The 7701-nt window shown below is 43.5% G+C and overlaps 1 long non-coding RNA gene across 1 annotated transcript; it reads left to right on the top strand.

Moving 5' to 3' along the window:
* The first annotated feature begins 314 nt into the window (after positions 1-314).
* On the top strand, positions 315-5714 carry LOC143983578 (uncharacterized). Its single transcript, XR_013274621.1, has 3 exons — positions 315-459; positions 1392-1414; positions 5402-5714. It is a non-coding gene; the product is annotated as an uncharacterized LOC143983578 (long non-coding RNA).
* The last annotated feature ends 1987 nt before the right edge of the window (positions 5715-7701 follow it).

The following is a 7701-nucleotide window of genomic DNA, read 5'->3' as shown; positions in this document are numbered from 1 at the left end:
GTGCTCAGACCAGGGCCTGTGAAGATTATACTTTCCACTGAACTGAACAAACCCCTAATACTATCAGTAGAATGGCTGCTAGAAATAGACAATTGCATTAAACCGGATTTCGCCACCTCTGTGTCTTCTATACAGATTGCAACGTCAGAAACTGCCATAAAACGGCCATATTGCCGTTCCCTGGTGGAGGAAACTACAACTCCCGACTACCCCTTGTGGTGGCAGCAGAACAGACCGGACGTGACGTTTTGCGGAGACGTTTAAATAGGGCGGCCCGCGGCTGTGACGTTCTCTTGTCATTGGTGCCATCTTAGGAAGGTAGGAGATGGAAGGACGGCTCTAGTGTGCGGCCTAGTGGCAATCTGTGTCCATCCTGTGTTCTGACCGAACATCCGCACTCATCACTAACACCAGTGTGTTCTCTCTTTACAGGTTTCTCTTCTCAAGATGAGAGCCAAGGTAAGAGGCGAGGTGGAGGGGGTTTGGGCGGGTTGTGCTGGCTGCGGCCATCTTCTGAGCCTCTTCCAGCGGGCTGTGTCTCTTCACCTCATGTGCTGGGAGAATGCACAGTGTGCGCCATGCTTGTCTCGGTATATGGTGGGGCTCGTTGTCTGTCAGGGCTCATGTTCTACCCGTACAGGTCATGGAAGGGAATGAATCCAACCGGAGTGTCCTTTATGCCTAGTGAGGCTGTAATGGTCTACGTAGGGCCCATTCACAGCAATGGACTCTCCTTCTGCTCTGTATATTGAGCTCCTGCTGGCTGTGACTGAATACTTCATCTGTTTCTATACACAGCACTATATTATGAAGGGATATAATACTTCCTGAATCATTGCCCACAATGCAGCAGGGCTTACTTCTCCCAGCTTAGTGGTGACTGCAAACAATAGGACTGCAGCAGCGTGCGCATGACTGGCATGCATGTGGCCTCCTAGTTCTCATGGGTGGTGGTGGGCCCTGTTCACGTCTGTATTACGCAAATTCTGCTTTCCTATCTGTGAAGCCCTTTTATGATAATGCATGGTAGATTTCAATGGTCACACATTGCAGATTGTGACTGTGCCTTAGGCTTGCCATACATTATACAATTTCCTTTAGATTCACATTCAATGATAGAATGCAAGGGCCTGACTGCATACAAATTGGAAGGTTTGACCTCATGCTTTGGTACATCTAAAGGAAAACTGTATAAATTATGGGCTATGCAATTAGTGGACTGCCAGCTCTTGCAGGACTACAAGTCCCATGAGGCATAGCAAGACTGGCAGCCACAGGCATGATGGAGTTGTAGTTTTGCAACAGCCGGAGGGCTGCAATTGCATATGTTTTACACCAATCTTATTGTGCTGGGTAATGGATGTTTAATGGTTCTTTTTCTTTTTTTCTAGTGGAGGAAGAAGCGTATGCGCAGGTATGTATACTGCTATAACTTTTTTTAAATGTCCTTTTTGTTTTAAAGCTGCACTGCACCAAAAACTTTGTTGTTAATATTCAAAGGAAGCTTCCATGCTTTATTTTGCTGAGAAATCAGTTTGAAAAATGACCCCCTTGCATTTGTAAGTGGCCATCTTGCGTAAGGCCTTTTTTACCTTGCAATAAAAGGGTTTCCCTTTAAATCCTATGGGACTTCACACCTCCTGTACTGTCGTTTTGAAAACTGCAGCTTTCCAATTGAATGGAAACTAAAAGCACTGATTTGGGTTTTTTGCATTTCTTAGGTGCATACAACCTAAAAATACATCTGAAACACAGAAAATGTGTTTCTAACATTTTGCTACAGAGCAGTGTGAAAGGGCCCTTATGGCAGATTTATGTAGCATTTGCTTCCTGGAATCCATTAGAGATTTATATATCTCCTATGTAGTGCAAGGGTCTTCCTGATTGCATACAAACTTGAAAGTGTTTTGTTTTTAAAACAAATTGTGTCCAGCCTTAGATCAGGCATGAAGGCGTGCTTGGCTGAGAATCTCTTCCTAACATTCTGGAGACTCCTGGGGTGTATGATTTAACTTGCCTAGGAAAGAAACCAGGAAGTAACACTTAACTTTTTTTAAAATGAGTAAATTGATCTACTTTCCAATTTGCTAATGCTAGCAGTGTAAGGCTTAAAAAATAGTCATTGTGTTAACACTTTTTCAATGGTGGTCATGTGAATGTGATGGACCTTCAGGTGTACTGTAAAATGTATCTTTCCACTCTATACTGTAACATTGTGCACCTGGGTTTCTGGGCTCCAGCCTCTTGACATAGCTGTAAATTAATGGGACCCTCCTAGGACTGGGGGGGAAAAAACGATTTTAATCTTGAATTGAGTTAAAAAAAAAAATTTTTAGTTTCCTTAGCAGGGGGTGTGTCCAGCTTGACACTGGGAGCAGACATGTGCACTGTCAGCTCCCTACGGCGCAATCCTCCTATTGCCCTCACACACAACCCTCCTGTGCCCCCTAGCCTCTCCAGTGTGTGACTGTGTGGGGGAGAAGAACTCAGTCAGCTGCCCGTGACCCTGGCTGCCAGACAGGCCAAAGCCATGGCCTCGTCTTAATAATCCTGCCCTCAGCTGTGATTTACATTAACAGTTCCCAGCAGCAATTGGAATCGTAAATTGAGTTTTATTTAAAAAAATAAATAAAAATCTGGTCATCCAGCCCTAGACCATCCATTATGCATGTGCTAGTGATGTCACCAGCTGCTACTAATGTCAATCTTTGAAATGGTACATCTTTAGGAGGTTTAAGCCTAGTGCATGCCAGTTTTTTTCAGCAGGGTGGCTGTTGGTACAGCAATCTCCCTCACTGTACTATTGTGTTCTGTCAGACAGCCCACTCTCCAGAACACTCAGGTCAGCAGACCTTTTGGTCATTCTATGGGCCAAATGTCAGCTGATTTCTGTTGACCTGGTCGATGCTGCCTATTTGGTCTAATGTATGCTACACTTATTGAAGCTACAGGTAAGCCTTCATTATAGAATTACCTGTAGGTAAAATCACTCGGGTGGCTTTATCACTGATTTAAAAGTTCAAATCACAATTGGCACTCATTGGTATGCCTAATGTGATTCAGGGAATGTTGCTGCATTCATCATGCATCCAGCTTTACCCCTATAAGCAGCATGTGGTGTAATGTTTTACTTGGCACTGCAATGGGGGGGGGGGGGGGGGGGATCACAGGCCAGAAGCTTTATTGAAGGACAGACATGAGGAAAGGAAAAAACTGGGTTCTCCCTCAAACCATGAGAAATATGCTTTCAAGTGTAAAATTCAACTTTTTTTTTTTTTTTTTTTTTATTTGTGCACATGCTTCCCCAAGTTAAACTTGCATATTTTTACCTATGGAGGGCAGTTTGGGTCCTGGCCTGTTTAGGAAATATTTTGGCTGAGAGATCTGCTCCCCCCCCCCCCCCCAAAAAAAGCTGGCTTGGATGGCAAGGCTCTGTTCATGTTTGAGTGATTAGGATTTATGGCCAGAATTGACATTTCAGATCGCAGCAAGGCGTTTTTTAGGAAACAAGGCTGCCTAAATGCAGTGTGATTTGTGTAAAATTGCACAGCGGGGACTAAATTTGGTTTGAGCTTTGGTGTCTCAAATGTGCTTGCAGCAGCATATTCAAGTGGGCACCATGTGTCATATGGAAATGTGTTGTGCTTTCAGCATTATGTAAATTGTCCTGTCCTTTATTATAATAGAGGATTAATAGCGCCAATAGTTTGTGCAGCGCTTGACAAAATGTAGGCAGACATTGGTGGTAATACAACTTGTTGCAAGAGGAATCAGGTGGAGTCAATACAGGCTTTCCATACTAAATTAACTCACTGGTGACCTGATGGGTAAAAATCCTGTGCTCTATAGTCAATGGCATGTATCTACATGACAGTGGCCAGGGTATGCATTCCCCCCCCCCCCCCCCCCCCCGCTTCATATGCACACATGAGCAATGAGGGCTAGCTGTAAAGTAGGTGTGGTTTGCCTTGTTTTTAAACATGCAAGACAACTGTGGGCAGTAATCTTGTATAGGTGTGCTTGATGGGGACAGAATTGCAGGTTAAAGTGAACCTGTCCTTTGCCCATACAGAAACTGATTCACTTTAACCCACACTACACTGTTCCTGCTGTCAGGAAACATGAACCATTTGTATGTCATGCATAGCTTTGCTTTAAGGGTTTGGGCTCTAGTACCTGCTGTACTTTAAACAGGCATTGTATGCATTTCACATTGAATTGGAGCCTCAAACTGAAGTTGCTGTATATTGAAATAAACTTTTGGTTTTGGATAATGCACATTGATTAGAACCTGTCAGGTTTTTATCACTGTGCCATGTCCTGCTTATGGCCATGTAGTAAGGCCTTATTCACATTTCTAACAAGCTAAACGCTGTTTTTGACTGCAGTTAGGGGGTGGTGTAACATTCTTTTCAATGTCTACATTGACATTGGGTGCCTACTCGCAGCATTGCAGTATTATCCACACACTTTGTGCTCTAGGGATGACTGCTTTTATCCAGTACAAGAAAACACCACACTGAACAATCCTTCAATTTGAGAAATGTTGGGTTGTCACCCAAACAGGAAATCTTCCAGTGGGGACAGCAGGGATTCCTGACTGGGATTTCCGGGGGTGTGAAATGTCAGTGTTACCTGCTGCACTGTGGCTCCTTGTCTCTACATACACAGGGGCTGGTGTGTATTGGGGGATTGGTAGGACACAAGCTTTATAAACTTCTGGATGTGTTAAATTTTGTGCTGAGTACCTAGTGTTTGCCTGTAATGAGTCCTATCAGCTTCTGTTGATAAGACTACAGTACTGCTGTCCCATTCCCTGCTTTACACTGTATGTGAGGTCACATGGTGTGTAGAAGGAAGCTGAGTGATTATGAAGTCTCCTGGGATATCAATGTTGTGCTGTAGGAAGTCCTGGTAACAGATGAGACCTAGCGAGTGAGCTGTAAATCAGGGGAGATCTGGGCATGCTCAGTGACATAATTCTAAAAAACAAAGGATTACAACAATACTAAGCTAGTAAGGGCATATCTACAAGCAGTGTTTAATTAAGGTTTTTATGCTTATTCACATGGGACAGTTGTAGGGGAGGGTTTACAACCACTTTAACTGTTGCAGGGTGCAGTTCTCAGATTCTCCAGGAGAAGACTTTTTTATTTTATTTTTGACAGCAGGAGCTACTCAATTGTGTTGAAGCCCATGCATAAACTCCTAACACAGCATGCTTAAAACAAGTTCATGCAATGCAGCAAATGTTCTGTGAAGCAATTTGATTAGGTAGTTGATGCATTGTGCTCATTCAAAGAAGTTTACTAAAATTGTACTATATGGAGTCTGTTTTGGTTTTCGTTTTTTGACTGACTTTTTTTTTTTGTTTTTTTTTTTTTTTTTTTTTGTTTTGTAGACTGAAGCGTAAAAGGCGAAAGATGAGGCAGAGGTCCAAGTAAACGTCTCCTCCACTTCTGCACCTGAGACCTGCCAGCTGAAGACAGCACTCCCATGTGGATCCATTCAGTGTATAACAACCTGGCCATAAGATCTGACGGATGACAAGTCTGGGAATACTTGATATTCACTTGTGCAAGTGTGCTTCTGGAAGTCCTCTGTGTCTCAACCTAGCATCAAGGACTGACATGCTAATTCCCTCTGGGAGTTTGGACTTGATTGTCTTCTGGTCTCATGCAGCAGATGTAATAAACATGTTTTTGTTAAACCAAGTTCATGGTTTGTATCCATTTTTTTTTATACTGGATTTTGCCAATTGATTGGGGGGGGGGGGGGGATCTGGTTAAGTCAAACACTCCCAAGCACTGCCAATATTAAATTCCTAATATAGTGTAAACATGGTTATTCTGTGGTTTACTAATAGTATCCATCATTTAGTTTTTGCCTCATTACAACAATGCAGGTCAAGCTAAAATTCTGTTAACCGTGCTTGAAACTAGTATACTTGACCTTCCTGGTGGTAATCCTGAGTGACTCCAAGTTAAATTTCAGTACCATTAGTGGTAACCCCTGAGCCACAGTTGGATTGTATTGCAGAATCCTGGTCCAGAGTTCTGTGATATTCCCCTGCTGTGTCCTCTACCCAATGCTCTTTCTGCAAGTGACACATGAGGGGTGGAGCCCAACATCAAATTCAAAGTACACAACAGCACCAGGAATTGTACATTTCACACAACTGTTGGTGCAGAGATCTTCCCACTGAGCTATTGTGTTCTGACATGAGAAGCCCACTAGTAGTGCAAATTCTTAGTGGTTGTAAACCCTTACAAACCACTTTGACCTACAGGTAAGCAGCGAGACCCACCAAGAAGATGGATGCTCAGAACTACAGGGGACAGCGCTGGCTCCTGTCAGGTAAGTGACACATAATGGGCTACTATGCGATGCATAGTAGTCCATTATGCTTTGCCTTTACAGGGAATGAAAGGAAGTAAACTCATCAGGGTTTACTTCCTCTTTAATCTGCCAGTTTCAGGCCATTTAGCTGGATAGATATCCATTACAGTATGCATGGAGTTTGTAGTTGAGTACCAGGGAATAGCTATGTAGTGGTAACCACAGTAGAAACTCCATCCCTTCCAGAAATCTGCAATGTGTAATCTTGTGCTAAGGCCCAGTTAAGATATTGGCAATTTGGAATTTGTGATTCCAAGTCATGGCATGTATTTGGGTGCCATAATTGACTGGCATCCCAAATGCTGTGTGGGGTTTTAATTTGCTGCAGTGGCATTTCAAAATGCATGAACTGAATCTTAACTCCATTGCAGCAAAATATAACCCCACATGACAGCATTTAGGATCTGTCATTGGGATGGCCCCCAGAAAACTCCATTCTGTGTTCTCAGCCACTGGCTGAGTACTGATAGGGTTTTTTTTTTTTTTTTGACAAGCTGGCCAAACCAGCATGTTGGCCTTGGCTGCTGTATTCACAAGTTGAATAGTTAATCAATAGAAACTAGCTGCTGCCCTGCAGTTGGCCCATGTATTAGGCTTACAGCTTTTTGTATAGTTTTTTTATATAACTTTTAGCTTACCTGTAGGTAAAAATATCTAAACCTGTATAGTTTAGGAGACATCCCCCTCGCAACGAGCGGCACATGCGCCCAGGGAATTCTCAGCTGAAAGCCCGACAGACTCTGGACCCTGCTGGAAAGATCTCCTGCATGGGAGTCACTATATTGCAGTTCCGGCCACTCACAGCACCGGAGCCACAATACCCAGAAACATGCCAAGGGAATGTCAGCTCCCTTGGTGTGGATCAAGTGAGATGTCAGGGCCTTGTTCTAAGGTAAGTATTTCATAATGAGCTAGTATGCGGTGCATACTGGCTCATTATGCCTTTTTCCTTGCAGGTCTGAAAAGTCAGCAGTTTTAAAGCAGACTCCCCATCAAGAAGAACTTTAGCTTTGAGAACTTGTCCCTTCTCTTGGGCTGCTTGTACACTCTTGCGCTCCATCTGCCTAAGGCCAATTGAGCCACTCCTTTGTTGCCCTGGCTACATTTTTGGGTTATTGTCATGCTGAAAGATCCATCTTCAGTGTTCTGGCTGAAGGAAGTTCTCATCCAGGATTTTGCAATACGTGGCCCTGTCCATTGGCACTTCAACGCAGCAAAGACTATTCAGCAGGGAACTGCCCCAAAGCATTTTTCCATGTCTATTCCCCTTAAAATCCATACAAGACCAAAGGGCCTGTTTAT

This window comes from Lithobates pipiens, unplaced genomic scaffold (assembly GCF_037356315.1).
Source record: "Lithobates pipiens isolate NorthernLeopardFrog02 unplaced genomic scaffold, aLitPip1_a1.2 Scaffold_16, whole genome shotgun sequence".
NCBI lineage: Eukaryota > Metazoa > Chordata > Amphibia > Anura > Ranidae > Lithobates > Lithobates pipiens.
This window is presented reverse-complemented; position numbering and strand designations above follow the sequence as displayed.